General features: G+C 46.3%; 1 protein-coding gene across 1 annotated transcript in view; it reads left to right on the plus strand.

Annotated features, from left to right (window-relative positions):
- Positions 1 to 15,972, plus strand: part of UBC (ubiquitin C) — a 28,720-nt gene that overhangs the window by 2,022 nt on the left and 10,726 nt on the right. The window lies entirely within an intron of this gene.

Here is a 15,972-nt window from a genome sequence, read left to right on the forward strand (position 1 = left end):
GATGGGCGCACCCTGTCTGACTACAACATCCAGAAGGAGTCCACCCTGCATTTGGTCCTGCGCTTGAGGGGAGGTGTCTAAGTTTAAGCTTTCAACAGATTTCATTGCACTTTTGTTTCAATAAAGTTGTTGCATTCCCAAATGGTGTGATTTTTGTTTTTCTTAAAGTTGAGATTCTTTTGAATTATATTGGGGTGTGGGGGAGGGATCAGAGTTTTCAGTTTTTCAGATATTCATGGTGACTATGAGATAAGATGTTGGTGAAAGGTGGTCTTTATATAGAACTGTAGCAGGCGGGTACAAATAAAAACCAGGGTATTCAGAGGTGAAAGCGTTTTTCATATGCGGATGTACCTGTAAGCTGTTGATTTTGAAAGTGGTTTGGGGGTGGTGGGTAACTGAGTGGGAAAGTTTCTGCAACAGCAGAAAGGTATTAAAAAGGTGGGAGGGATGGGAAGGGATCTACATAAGAGTCAGCTTTAATACATAGCTCTATGTAAATGCATATTGAGCTGTGTAGAAAGTCGTTTGGTCAGATTTTAATACATTAAGTGCCACATGAGTTGTATTTAACTCACTAGGTTTGAGCCCAGGGCCTCGTGAAGTCTAATAGATGTCTTCACCTTGGGAGCCACAACTATTCTTCAAGTTGCCTATAACTCGGTGCACAGAAAAATTTTGCATTAGAGTCATTTCGTTTTCAAAGTTTTTATTCTATTTTCATAATGAAACACCATGGCCCTAAGGGGAAAGCTTTTTTTTCTAGCACAGCAATGTGTTAAAAAGGATGTGGCAGGTAACGTGTATTAAAAGTGTAATAGCCAAGCGTAGTATAGGAATTAAGGAATGAAAACTTCATGGAATTGTTAATGTTGAAATTAACCTGTCAAAATGAACTTGAATTTTCAATTTTTATGTGGTGGCCATAGAGAAAGGCTTCTCATATAACCTAATTGGTGGGCTAAACATTTGGTCTCTGGTCTAAATGTGCACAAGTGTTCAGTGGCATTTGCCCAATCAGATGGTACTGGTAAGGAATTAAATGTTACTAACTGGAACCAAAGGTGGGAGTTGCAGGGAAGCTGGTTTGAGCCAGGTGGTGGACACCTCAAATCCAGTCCTATAAAGGACTTGAAAATAGGGATTGTTTTCCCCAAGAGTGACACTCCACTCCCTCCCCAAATCCCTTCAGATTTAGGAAACCCATGAATAACCTGTGCTCTAGAATAATTCTGTGATGTAAAGCAGGTTAGAGTGAACAGGTTTAAACCAGCTTTAAGGATCAGGAAGTTTGAGAAAATTAATTTGCAAATCTGTCGAGTTTTTACTTCATGTTGACATAAATGCTTCTAATGTACGATAAACTGAATTTCCGTGACTCACCCGTGCAAATGAGCACATAGGTCAAAAACATAAACCCCAAGAAACCCAGCCACCAGGCTGCTAATCACTGCCTGTTTGCTAGTTTTTGTGTGACTTTAACGCTCAGACCAGGGTGGCCTCTGTATAAGGAAAAAAAAAACCCTTGAATAGTGTCTTGAAGACGTTCACTTGATGACAGGCATCCTAAGGTTCCTAAATAAGCATTGAGTGCTTTTTGAAAATGGGCTTTAAAGTTGCATGCAGAAATCAAGTACAAGGAAGTCAGTGGCTAATAATGCCCTTCTTGAAGACATGGGGGTAGGTCATCTCAGTGTAACAGGTCAGTGTGCCGTAAGACAAGAGACCCTGGGTGCGTGGCATCGGGCCGGAAGGATCTTGGTGTCAAGGGAATACTATTTAATAAAGCTGTGAGGCTAGGTGCGGTGACATGTGCTTGTAATTCCAGCTACTTGGGAGGCTGTAGGAGGATTTGAGCCCAGGAATTTGAGACCAGCCTGGGCAACAGAGAGAGGTCCTTGACTCAAAAAGAAAAATTCTTATCAGTGACTTCAGAAACACGCAAACTAAGTGTTACAGGAGTGAAGATGCTCACTTGAAAACTCCCTAAAGAACGCTTGGCTCTTTTAAAGTGCTTCCTGTCAAGTTCAATGCGAGGAATTGCTGATTACAGGCATAGGTACTAGAAAGGTTTTGAAAAGCAGTAATGGAGCAATATAAGCACATTCATAAAATTAGTGACGTAGAAAATGAAATTTCCTTATATGCTCACCACCTGGAAAAAAAGCTAGGAAAATGTTTGCCTCTTGTTTTTTTGTTTGTTTTTTGAGGCAGAGTCTCACTCTGTTGCCCTGGCTAGAGTGAGTGCTGTGGTGTCAGCCTAGCTCACAGCAACCTCAAACTCCTGGGCTCAAACGATCCTACTGCCTCAGCCTCCCAAGTAGCTGGGACTACAGGCATGCGCCACCATGCCCGGCTAATTTTTTCTATATAGTTTTAGTTGTCCGATTAATTTCTTTCTATTTTTAGTAGAGACGGGGTCTCGCTCTTGCTCAGGCTGGTCTCGAACTCCTGAGCTCAAACGATCCACCCGCCTCGGCCTCCCAGAGAGCTAGGATTACAGGCGTGAGCCACTGCGCCCGGCCTGCCTCTTGTTTCTAATTATAAATTATGCTTACACAGGCATACGTTGTGTGTACGCATGGTGTGTGTGTGTATGCACGGTTTATAAAGTCAGGTGGTAGTAATCCACCTAAACTCCTAATCACCTGGGATTTCACTTCCCAGGGATAACTACTCTGGACAGTTTGATATTCTTTTGGACTTTTTACTTGTGTAATAAATATACCATATTTTTTATGTACATATGTACATGTACACACATAAGTTCAACCATTCTCAGTATAGCGTTTCTCAGGGTTTTTTGTTTTGTTTTTGGGCTAGGTAATTAGGGACATCTTTCCGTGCTAGCATATCTAGATCTACCTCATTCTTTTTAACTACTTTTGCCAGTATTCTGGTGTATTGCTGCCCTATGATTTATTTAACCTGTCCACCGACATTTGTTTCCAGGTTTTTGCTATTACATTGCTGCTGCAAAGTACAGCCTTAAACATATATCTTTTGTATACTAATATTTCTGTAGGATGGGTTACTAAAATTAGAACTGACAAAGGGATCATACTATCATACTTTGTTTTGTAACTTTGTTACAGAAATCATATTTTGTTTTTTAATTTTGATTTTTTTAAATGCGAAATATGGGATTTCAAGAAGGGAACATGAGGGCAATGAGCAAAATCTACTTTTATGACATCCCATTAAAAGGGCTTTACATAAAGATTTGGAAAGGATGGCATAAATAGAATGATTTCTATTTTAATAAATTTCTTGGAGATAATTAAAATAATCAGCACTTAATTTTATAATTCATGACTACTGTATTTGTTAATGTCCCAGGATATTTTTCTTTTCTTTTTAAGACATGGTCTCCCTCTGTCGCCTGGGGTAGAGGGCAGTAGCCCCATCATAGCTTACTGCAGCCTCAAACGTCTGGGTTCAGGCGATCCTCCCACCTCAGCGTAGCCGGACTACGGATACACACTACTGCACCTGGCCTATTCTGTTTTTAATGTAAATTTGGGTGATATTCATGTATTTCAAATTTAGAAGCTTAAAACTCTGTATAATGAAAGATCTTCCATCCTCATCTCCCATCCACCGTCTCCCCACCCCTTATCCTTAGCACGTACTTTCAGACTTTATGCATATACAAGCAACTACTCTACTAATACATATTAATTCCCCCTTACCCAAAAGGTGGCACACTGACCTGTACAATCTGTCTTGCACCTTGCTTTTTTCGCTTTATATCTTTTACAGTTTTGACAGAGTTCTAACATTCTTTCATTTTGTAAAGAGGAAAAAGACCTTTTGTGTAATTTTCTCCAGAACAAAACCAGGAGGGTAACACAATCCCTAGTGAACGTTTAGAGGAAGCGCCATCTAACAAATAACAAGCATGTGAGGAATTACAGTGACACAGTGATGAATGAGAAATGTTTCTGCCACCAAAGCGTCCTTGGTCTAATGAAAGGACAGAGATGCTAGACTTGCTTAGTTTAACTGGATGATTGTTAAATCTTGAAGCACCGCAAAGTTTGGTTTCACACTTGAACGAATGCTATGTATGGATTCACTCACATACGTGCACTTGTGTGAGTCTTGAATAAAATAGGAAAAAATATATGATTTGTATTTATTTAAAGCAGTGTTCCAGGTACGCTTTGCCTGAAAGCACAGCAAAATCCTCACCAAGCTATCACCAGTATGGCCTCCATGCAGGTATATCGTCCAGAGATGGCCAAGTGCCTTTTAATTAAAGGGGTCGGCTATCCTAGTGTGCAGTGCTCATTTCTGGCGGAAGGGGGAGCTACTGGGACGGACTTTGGTTTTGTCATGAAGCCTGAAGCGCCCCCAAGTGGTTGTGGTTGGCCAAGCAACTCATGCTTTTACCTTTCTACTTCCAGGGGCTTGTTTACTCATCAGCAGAAGGTGATTTGCTGTCCTCCGGAAAGGCCTTTTACTTCCTCCTTTTTCTGCCTAGAATAAGCCGCTCTTCAGTCCTGCAGCTGTGTGCATTTCCATCTAAGCTGGAATTACTCCATAAAGGTAGACCCTCTATTTCCTGCTGTGTCTAGTTAGGTCTAACCAGCCCCCAAAGACGCTCTAACTGCTGCTTCCCTTGTCTGCTGACCACTTTCTTTTTCTCCACATACACCCTGCCATGTCCTACCTTCCTTCACTCAAGCTGTTCCCTGTTTCTAGAATTCCCCCACTCCCACATCAACAAATGAAATCCTCATTCAAAGATTCCACAAAGCCTTCCTCGACTGTCCCAACTGGAATTACCTGTCTTCCCTGAAATCTCATCGCTCTTTGTTTTGTGCTGAGGCTCTGTCTTTATTCAAAGAGCCGGGCTCTGCTCCTTTATTTGGTGATGTGCATTCGTCACCTGACAGGAGCCACGGGAGACTCTCAGGTTGAGTAGGAGGGGTTTGGGATCCCCCTGTGGTCAGGAGGTCAGGACAGGCTTTCAGGGAAGAGACTGTTTAAGCGAGACCTAAAAGGTGAGCGAAGGCAGCTTGGCAAAAGGCGGAGCAGCAGAAAATGCTGGGAAAGAGTCTGGCATATCTGAGGAACAGAAAGGAGACCGGCACAGCTGGTGTGCAGCCAGCAAGCAGGCAGGGGGGGCTGGAGGCTTTCCAACAATACCAAACGCTTGGTGTGGAGCGAGGCCCCCACCACCATTCAAAAAAGAAACTCGTGGAGCAGCAAACATGCAGGCAAGGCTGGAACCACAGTCAAGGGTTGCTGCCATTAAGTGGGCGAGCTGCTTTTTAACTGAACTAGTACCAGGAAATTGTGTTGAGGAAGAGTGAGCTTCCAGTACATGAAAAAGTAGTAAGTTTCATCACTGCTGGTTACTCCTCGGGACCTTATTTTTAGCAAATGTAGTTATTCACTAATCAAAGCTTTCTTGGGCCCCTACTGCGAACCCAGCCCGACTGGCCTAAACAATAGGGGAATATGTATCTTTACAGCGAGGCGTTCAGAGCTCTGGCCTCCTCTGTGTGTGGACTTTTTCCCAGGTTGTCATCAAGGTGGCTGAGCAGTTCCAGACATCACGTGCAGACCTGACCAGGGAAGGGAAAGTGACATCTCTTTCCCGTGACTCATACTGACAGCAAGAAAACCTTTCCCAGAAGTCCTCTTAGCAGACTTGCCCTCATCGGCCAGAAGTGGGCTACATGCTCCTTTTTTTTTTTTTTTTTAGACAGGGTCTCCCTCCATCACCCGGGCTAGAGCGCAGTGGCATCATCACAGCCCACTGCAGCCTCGAAGTCCTGGGCTCAAGCGATCCTCCTGCCTCAGCCTCCCAAGTAGCTGGGCCAACAGGCACGCACTACCACGCCTGGCTAATTTTTTTTTTTTTTGTAGAAATGAGGTCTCACTCTTGTTCGGGCTGGTCTTCAACTCCTCGCCTCAAGTGATCCTCCTGCCTTGACCTCCCAAAGCGCTAGGATTATAGGGGTGACCTAGCACACCTGGCCTCATTCTTTTTGTTATTGTTGAAGCTATAGAATCTATTTGTAAAAATTAAAAATTTTTTTCCACTTCTTTCCCCCGATGGATTTGGTGAACAAGAATGTAAAATTTTTAGTTGTTCTGATCGCTCTTTTTTCCTCTTGGGGTTAGAACACAAGTTTTGACAGGAAACAAAGATTAGGATGCATTTACTCTTCCTCAGAGACAGTCAGAAAAACAGGACATACTTACAACTCTCAAGGGAATCTTAAAATGTGCAGAAACCCCCGACCTCCAGGAAGTCAAGGGTGAAGCCCATTAAGATGGACCATGGCAGCTTTAACGGAGGCGGGAGGGGGCAGGAAGCTGTGACTCTCGGTCTGTGAGAGCCAGTCTCGAAGGGCCAGCCTTTCCTTTCAAGCCCTGTCGCAGTAGTCCGGTGCGTGCGACTGTCTTGAGGAAGTCCACTTTCCAGTTTCCCCTCGCCAGCATTTTTAGGAGTTTCTGAAGAATGCTTGCAATTTCCACAAATCCGTGCCTGTAGTCACCGGTCACTCAGCCAGCGGACTGCCTCCGGGAGTCTGCCCTGACCTGCTGCCTCCTGCTGGCTTCTCAGCTGCAGGCATTAACGCTCCAGGGTCAGGCTCCTCCCTCCCCTGGGGGCTCTGACAGGCCCAGACCTACCGCCCTTGCTTGGCCCTGAAAGGAAGCTAACAGGGGGACTTCGAGCTGCACCCCCCAAACCTGGAGCCACGTGTAAGGAGAAAAAAAAATGATTTAAGTCACACCCAGCTGACGTCATCACAACCACTAGAGATGCCATTCTGCCCACAATAAAGACAAAGTTTACATTAGTTTGCAGGAATTTTAGCTTCTTATTCTTCGAACTTCATATCAGAATAGAATTTTGGCTTTTCTTTTGGGCCAAAACGCTCACTGAAGATTTTTTTCTCAGCATAAGAGTTGCCTTTCCCCAAATGATGAATTAGAAAAACACTGAAAGCTTGAAAACAACAGCATTCTATGCTTCTAGACAGGAAGCAAACACTTGTTCTTAAACCTTTTGCCAGCAAAGGCAATGCGATGGCCAGCGACTGACCAGGGCTACCAGGGTCTTCTCCTGGGGGTGGGACTGCCCTGGCTGAACGAAGGGGCCACGGGGGACGCCTTACAGACCGCGCAGACGCCCTGAGGCCCGAAGACCGGGGGCGCGGTTGCTGAGTCAGCAAGCGTCGGTACCTCCCGCGTGCCCCGTGCTCACCGATCACTCATGAGCGTCTGCTGTTACTAATGGTTATCTAACGCTGCCTAGCAAATTACCCCCGAAACTGGCAGCTTCGTCACACAGCTTCTGTGGGTTAGGAGTTTGAGCACGGCTTAGCCAGGTGGTTCTGGCTTGGGTCTCTAATGAAATCATAGTCTCCTCTGAAAGCCTGACTGGGCTGGAGGTTCTGCTGCCGTGGGGACCCCGTCCTGTGACGGACAAGAGGATGCTGACTGTTGGTACCTCTCCTAAGGGCTGCTTGAGCGACCTCACAACGTGGCAGCTGGCTTCCCCCAGCGGGAGTGATTCAAGCAAGCGCAAGGTGGAAGCCGCCATGATTTTTATGATCTAGCTTTGGAAGTCACGCACCTACGTGTCTACACTATCCCGTGGGTTACACAGGCCACCTCTGTTCATCGTGGGCAGGAACCAGGAGGTGGAGATCCCTGGAGTCATCTGGCGGTAGACACCGTACCTGCGCGGAGCTCCTGGTTGGTGATCATTGCTGCCCTTGTTCTGAATCAGTGAGGCCAATTGCATGTCGTTTTGGTCTTTTAGACGTTCTTTCAAAGAGACATTGCAAACTCCCAGCAGCAATTGCTTCTATTTAAAAAAGTCTTGTTTGACAGGTAATGCATTTTTACTTTTATGTATTTTATGCCATTTTTTTATATTAAAGAAACTTCATTATGTTTTTAATATACTGCTGCTCTTCTTACGCAGAATGGAAAAGCGGAAATCCAGCCTTTAGAAGCAAAGAAAAGGGCTGGGCGCGGTGGCTCACGCCTGTAATCCCAGCACTCTGGGAGGCCGAGGCGGGTGGACTGTTTGAGCTCAGGAGTTCGAGACGAGCCTGAGCAACAGTGAGACTCCCCGCCACCGTCTCTACTAAAAAAATAGGAAGAAATTAGCTGGACAACTAGAAATATATGGAAAAAAATTAGCTGGCCATGGTGGCACAAACCTATAGTCCCAGCTACTTGGGAGGCTGAGCCAGGAGGATCGCTTGAACCCAGGAGTTTGAGGTTGCTGTGAGCTAGGCTGATGCCCCGGCACTCTAGCCCGGGCAACACAGTGAGACTCTGTCTCAAAAAAAAAAAAAAGAAGCAAAGAAAAGCCTTACATTTCTAAATACTATTAATACTGTAAAATATGGCATAAAACAGTGATATATAAAATGAACAATTAGGAATAAATTACATTATTATTCAGATAAAGATTGAGGGAAGTGAACGAAAATACTGATGATGACTTTTTTTTTTTTTTATCTCTTAACTTGTATGGAGCCATCACACAGAAAATCTGATAACTATACAGACCCTTTCGGCAGGAACCATGAATGATGTGTGTGACTGTCTACGGTCAATGATGACTTTTTGTATGCAGTAAACTTACGTAGTTTTTAAAAAATAAAGTAAAAACAGCTTTTGATGCATACTACCCTCTGAATAGGATTTCATCAGAATTCATTTTTCTTTCTTTCTAGGGCCGTATTAGCAATGTGATTTTGTAGGTCCAGTTGCTAAGGTTTATGAAGCTTTTTAAAGGCATACCAAAATGCTTGAAAGGCTTGGCACGGTGGCTCGTGCTTGTAATCCTAGCACCCTGGGAGGCTGAGGAGGGAGGATCGCTTGAGGTCAGGAGCTCGAGACCAGCCTCAGCAAGATCGAGACCCCCTTCTCTACTAAAAACAGAAAAATTAGCTGGGCGTGGTGGCGCCTGTAGTCCCAGCTATTCAGGAGGCTGAGACAGGAGGATCGCTTGAGCCCAGGAGTTTGAGGTTGCTGTGAGCTAGGCTGACGCCATAGCGCTCTAGCCCAGGCAATAGAGAGAGACTCTGTCTCAATAAAAAAAGCTTGAAAATGTAAAAACAAATTGTATCCAACATATGAAAATTACAAAATTGAATTTAAATATTTTGATAGCTACAAAAAGTAACACATAAACTGCTCCCCACCTCAGGTCTATGTAGGGAATTGTATTTAATGCTAGTACATTTTAATGTATGATAGGATATGAACGTTTAGTATTTTGCTGTGGTATCCAAAGTAAAAATGTCTAGGGCCTACAAAGGTCTTAAGATGGTCCTGCTCTTAATTTTCTTTTCTTTTATTTTAAAAGAATGTATTTGAAAATGGATTGGACTTTTCTGCAAATGTTTCCAAGCCAAAGGAGAAATCTGAAGGTTTCTGGAATAAATCATCTGTGGCATCCACATGTTAATTCTGGGCTGAAAGGATGAAAAATATAATAATTACCGGACAGATCACTTTAGACCCTGCTGTTTTCTCTTTTTGCCAACTATGGGATGTCGTCTTTCCTGGGCTTCTTATTAGTAAGTACTTCCCCAAATAATATGGCATAGACATCCTTAAATGATTTCTCCTGGGCTCCTAATTTGCTTGAAAAGAAAACTAGATTAAGAGCCATATTCCTGTGTTAAGCATGGAACTATTAATAGAGACAGAAGCCAAATATTGTTTCCTACCTTGAGACAGGTATATTGCATAGATCTGAACAATCAGTAGACGGACAGGTTTTTACAATCAAAGGCTTTCGGTGAGTAATAAAGCACGCTTTTAAGTAAGTCGTAAATGAATGCAGTACTAATAAATAATAGTAATAAATTATTTGTGTCAAGCCTCACCCACACCACCGGAAAAAGTTGGTTTCTGTCTTGCAGAGAGGTCAGTGATATGAGTGTCTTCGTTTCCACATTTAAGCCACTTGGCTCTTTGGCTTCTGTGAAAACACCTAAATTTTTACTATGCAAAAGAGAAGCATTGGGCCTATAAGCAGAACTGAAGAAGTTGAAATCTCCACAATGGTCCACCAACTAGAATTAGACTAAATGATAGTATGTGGATTAGAAGTGCTTTTGGCTACAGGAAACAGAAATGTCAAACCCTAGAGGTTTAAACAAAGGGGTGTTAGCTTTCTCACATAAGTCTGGATGTCAGCAGTCCAGATTCTGTTGTCAGGGTGTGATTCTCGTGCTCTTTCCCTCGTAGTCACACGATTGTTGCCACAGCTCCATAGATCACATCTGTATTCAAAGCAGGACGAAGGGAGAACGAGTGGGGTCAGTCACATCAGTTTCTTTTATGAAGAAAATGAAAACATTCACTGACTTGCCTCAGGTCTCATTGGTCAGACCTGGGCCAAGTGGCCCTCAATAGCCGCAGTGGAGACTGCACAACAGGGAACAGGGTTTCTGTGATTGGTTTTAGACCAAGGTTTCTCAGACTCGTCAAAATTGACATATTGGCCTGAATGACTCTTTATTAAGGGGGCACTGGGGATGTTTACCAGCATCCCCTACCTCTACCCACCAAATGCCAGTAGCTCTTAACTTCAACAACTGAAAATGTCTCCAGGCATAGCTCTAAGTCCCTTGGAAGGCAAAATTTTCCCTCCTTGAAAACCACTGGTTAAGACCGATCATCTCCATTACTGGAAGCTGGGTATGTTGCTACCTTGAAAAAAAAAATCGGAATTCTATTAGCAAAGGAAGACGAGGGCCACAGGTATGAGGGCAGGCAGCAGAAGCAGCAGTCATGAAACCTAAGGACCCCCATTTTTTTTTTTTTTTTTGAGATGAGGTCTCGCTCTGTCGCCCAGGCTAGAGTGCAGTGGCATCGTCACAGCTCACTGCAACCTCTAACTCCTGGGCTCAAGCGATCCTCCTGCCTCAGCCTCCCGAGTAGCTGGGACTACAGGTGACACTTATTTTTGGTCTGCCACCTGGATAGGGTTCAATGTGCATGTATTTAGACGGTGGTTCTTAAAGTGGAATGTGCAAGAGGCCACCATGGGACTTGTTAAACATGCAAATACGTTGGCCTCCTCCCCAGAGAGCCTGATTCAGCGAGAATCATCTGCAGACCTCTGCTGTGACACGTGGCTGCAGCCGGATGACACCAGAAAGAAGCAGAGATTGGAAGGAGCGTGTTAGCTCAGCTTTCAAATGTCTCAGACTTAGGCTCCCCTGAGACTTCTGGGGGCTGCCAGCCACCCTGAAAGCTGACACCTTGTCTCTGTAACACAGCTAATTTGCCCCTACACGTGGGTCCTTATCGTGAATGACACAGGCCTCTGAGTAGCACTTTGTGTAACTTTTTCACGGCTTGTTCATTGTTGAGCTGTAAAGGTGAGTTCTGCCATAGACCTGTATGTCTAGTGACAAGTCAGAGAAAATCATTTTGGCCAGGAGTTGAGTCTAGGAAGCAAGTCCACCATGTTTATTAAGCATGAATTATTTCTAAAGCCTGTCACTGCTTTGCTGAACTGAATTGAAAGCATTCTTCTTGCTAGAATTCAAATAACTATTTTTAGAAAATAATGCATGTGCATGTGAACAATTAAAACTGGAATAGAGTAAAAAGCAAGTTTTTCTCTTATTTCTCTCCTTGGCCCTTGGTTTCCTTCTCCACTTTTCCCAGTTTCATGTATATTTCATAGTCTGTGCTTTTGGGAGACTGTTTGCAAGCCCCCTTTTCTTGCATAAATAGAAGCATCTGATAGACACTCTTCCTACCTTGCCTTTTTTGCTTAAGAATATAGTTTGAGAATTTAAAAAATTCCATATATATCTTTCTTATTCTTGTTCCCAGCTGCAAAATCTTCTATTGTGTAGAGCTGAACCAACATGGTAGCCACTAATCACATATGGCTATTTAAATTTTTTTTAAAAAATGTATTTTATTTTTTACAGCCAAGGTCTCGCTGTGTTGCCCAGACTAGAGTGCAGTGGCTATTCACAGGTGCGATCATAGCTCACTGCGGCCTGGAACGCCCGGGCTCAAGCCATCCTCCTGCCTCAGCCTCCCGAGTAGCTGGGACTACAGGTGCGTGCCATCCCGCCAGGCTAAATTTAAATTAATTAAAATTGAATAAAGTGAGTTCCTCAGTTGTACTGGCCACATTTGACGTGCTCAGTAGAAACAAGTGACTGGAGCCACCGTACCGGGCGGTGCAGGTACAGAGCACCTCCATCGTGGCAGAAAGTTCTGCTGAGCAGTGCTGGTGTCAACGGGCCATACTTTAGCTAAGCAACCGCTACTGTTGGATATTCAGGTTGCTTATTTTGCTATTATAATCAGCGCGACAAAGACTATTCTCATACACAGATCTTTGACCCCGTGGACCTATATTAATATATCTGAAAGATAAACTTCTCGAAGTGAACTTGCTGGGTCAAAGGCCATATGCATTTTATATTTAGACAGGCTTTGCCAAATGCCCCTCCAAAGAGGTTACACAAATTTACACTTCTGCCAACGGCACCCAACAATTCCTGTTTCCCTGTCCCCTAGCCAACACGAGGCGCTTGCTTCTCAGACATTGATTTTTGCTTATCTGCTAGGTGAATGATAGTATCTCATGACAGTTTTACTTTAACAATCATTTTAAGTGTCCCCTAACACAATGAGGACCTCATTAGTTATTCCACTTGACAAAGTCACTTGTGAAAACATTTCTTGAAGCCCTTCGTATCCCAGCTTGGGACTTTGTCCTCCAGGAGGGCGTTTAATGTTTGTTTGGTTGCTTCATCTGTCATTTGTGTTGAACTGTGAGTTGCTAATTATTAGCCATGGTGGATGCAGAGCGAGAGACAGAATTGGATATGGAATGCCAAAAGCGATGACAAACTGCAAGGGTGGCTGTCACTTTTTTAAGAAAAATATATGATGTCTCTCTTCGGTAGCTTAGTTCTAAAGTCACCGTGCAGCTTGGTCCTCTAACCGCCCCTTATCCTCAGTGATGGGTGGCTGATTTGCTCTTGGAATGTACGATTTATGCAGGAGCAGAGACACAACGCTGGTGACTTAGCTGAACCGTGTGACATCTAGAATAACGGCGGCGTGCCCATGTTCACGGCAGCGCGATCCCAATAGCCCAAAGGTGCGAACGAGCCAAATGCCCATCGCTGGATGATGGACAGACACAAGGTGGTCCATCCACACAGTGGCGTATCATTCAGCCTTAAAAAGGAAGGAAATTCTGACCCAGGCTGTGACACGGATGGAGCTTGGGGACGTTATGCTAAGTGAACTAAGCCAGTCACAAAAGAACAAGTAATTTGTGATTCTCGTTAGAGGATGTCCCTGCAGTAGCCGACATTCCTAGAGACAGAAGGTAGAGCGGCGGGTGCCAGGGCTGGGGGCTGGCGGTTAACGGGTGCGGTTTCAGTTCTGCAAGAGGAAAAGTTCTGTGAATGGCGGTGGTGGTCGCAGCACAGCGTGCATGTGCTTAGCGCCGCTGAACGCTACCCGAAGAACGGGCGAATGGTTAAAACATCACGGGCATGGTGGCAAGACATGGAAAACGTCTAGAAAATAGGTGAGGGAACAGAAAACAGCTGCCGAGTCTTCCATTTGAGGAGATTCTGAAATGTTGCCTGGAAGGTCAGCCGCTGCTGGTTCCGGCACATGGAAGCTTCTGGTGCACACGCCCGCGGCGCCACGGTGGGTTTGGGGGCTGCAGAGGGCCCTGGTGAAAGGCCGCAAAACGGAAGCCGAGAGTCCAGGTGATCTCTTAGCTCTACAGGGGCGCGCGGGCACCTCAAGTCCCTCCAAGGCCGCTGCGAAACCTGCAGCGGCCGCAAGGGGGAGCGAGGCGGTGACTCACTCCCGGCCGGTCTGGGAGCATCGCCCAGGGGCCGTGAGCAAGTGGCACTTCCAGGTGGCAGCACCTGTCCTCCCCTCCCCCTCCCTGCCTTCCTCCATTTCCTCCTTCCTTTTAAAAATGGTGGTAAAATACACACGGCATAAAATTCACCATTTTGACGGTCTGGAAGTGCACAGTTCAGCGGCGTTTAGGACAGTCCCAATGTTGTGCGGCCACCGCCTCTGTCTAGTCCCAGAACATTTCCACCACCCCGAGGGAAACCCTGGACCCGCCAGTGGTCACTCCCATCCTTCCCTGTCCCCAGGCCCTGGCAACACCAAGCGGGTTTCTGTCGCCATGGGTTTGCCTAGTGCGGACGTTTCCTGTGCGCAGAGTCAGGCCCTCTGCCGCCTCGTGTCTGCGCCTCCAACTCGGCGCGGCCTTCTCGGGGCCCGTCCTTGTGCAGTGTGTGTGTCCCGGCTTCGTGGCTTTCCGTGGCTGAATCGTATTCCGGTGTGTGCACAGACCACGCTTTGTTTATCCGTTTGTCCGTCGCCGGATATGTGAGTCGTTTCCCAGGTGGTTTTTTGAACGGTGAACACAGCGAATTTCACGGGGTGCGTATTTTCGCCCGTTGCTGCCGTGAATAGCGCTGCCTGGAACGTGAGCTTGCGTGGACACGTGTCGGCTCCAACGCCGTTTCCAGCTCTCTCCGGTCTACACCGGGCGTGGGACTGCTGGATCGTGCGGTGACTCTATGTTTAACTCGTTGAGGAATCGCCAAACTGCTTTCTTCTTCTTCCTTTTTGATTTTGTTGAGCAGAACTTCTCAATTTAAACACTTTCAGCCCAGGTTTGTATCCCCGCCATTCTCCGCAAAGCAGCCCGGGATTGCCTTAAAACGCGCACCTGATTCCTGCCCCTTCCGGCTGAAACCTCTCCAACGGCTCTTCCCCATGTGCACAGAGAAAACGTTAACACAACTTCCTCTGCAAAGCCCACCAGGCCCTGCGGATCCTCCCCCACCCCCCACTCGGGTCTTACGTCAAAGTCATTTCCTCACCGAGACTCTGAGGTTGTTGTATCTGCCGTTTCTCTCACGGAGTCACTGTCTTTTACGTGACCCTGATTTTGTGTCACACTCATTGCAGTCTGAGCAGGTGGAAGGATGATACCTCACTGCAGCCTGGGAGGCCCAGCTGCCCTGGGCCTGCCCACCTCTCTGCCCACCTCTGGCACCACCCTCCCTCTCACCAACCTGCCACAGGCCCTTTGCACTTGCTGCTCCCCTACCCAGAATGCTCTGCTCTCACGGGTGACTTCCCAATCATTCAGTTTTGGCTCAGATTTTACCCCATCAAAGAGGCCCTCTGGGGTAGGCCGAATAATGGCACTCCCCACCCAAAGATGGCCACATCCTAATTCCCTGGAACCTGACAGTGTGTTACTTTATGTGGCAGAGGGGACTTTGCAGATGGGATTAGGTTAAAGGTCTCGAGATGGGGAGATGATCCCAGGTTATTGCGTGGGTTAATGTACTCACAAGGGTCCTTATGAGAGGGACGTAGGAGTCAGCGTCAGAGGAGAAGGTGACGTGGAGACACAGGCAGCGACTGGATTGATGCGCTTTGGAGCTAGAGGAAGGCGCCATGAGCTGAGGGCTGCAGGCGGCCTCTAGAAGCTGGAAAAGGCAAGGAAGCGGACTCCCCCCAGAGCCTCCAGGAGGGACGCAGCCTGCAGACACCCTGACTTTAGCCCAGCGCGACCGTTTGGAAGTTCTGACCGCCAGACTGTAAGAGAATAAATTCATGTTGCGCCTCACCAAGCGCGTGGTGACTCGTTACAGCAGCCGTGAGAAAGCCGACAGGCTCTCCTCAACCACCGCCTCTGCCCCGGGCACCGTCTGATCTCCCCTTCTTGTCTCCGTTCCATCATCGCGAGGTCTGGGCTTCCTCCCGGCGTGGCAGCTCAGCTCAAGCGGCGAGCATCCCAGGAGAGCGGGCGGACGCCCCGTCACCTTCCGTGACCGGCCCCAGCAGCCGCGGGGCCTCGCTGCCGGCGCATCCCACGTGCTGGAAGCAAGCGCAGCCAGAAGGCGCCACTTCAAGGTGCAACTTGTTAAAAAGGAGCAA

Source organism: Propithecus coquereli, unplaced genomic scaffold (genome assembly GCF_000956105.1).
Source record: "Propithecus coquereli isolate 6110/MARCELLA unplaced genomic scaffold, Pcoq_1.0 Scaffold81, whole genome shotgun sequence".
Classification (NCBI taxonomy): Eukaryota; Metazoa; Chordata; class Mammalia; order Primates; family Indriidae; genus Propithecus; species Propithecus coquereli.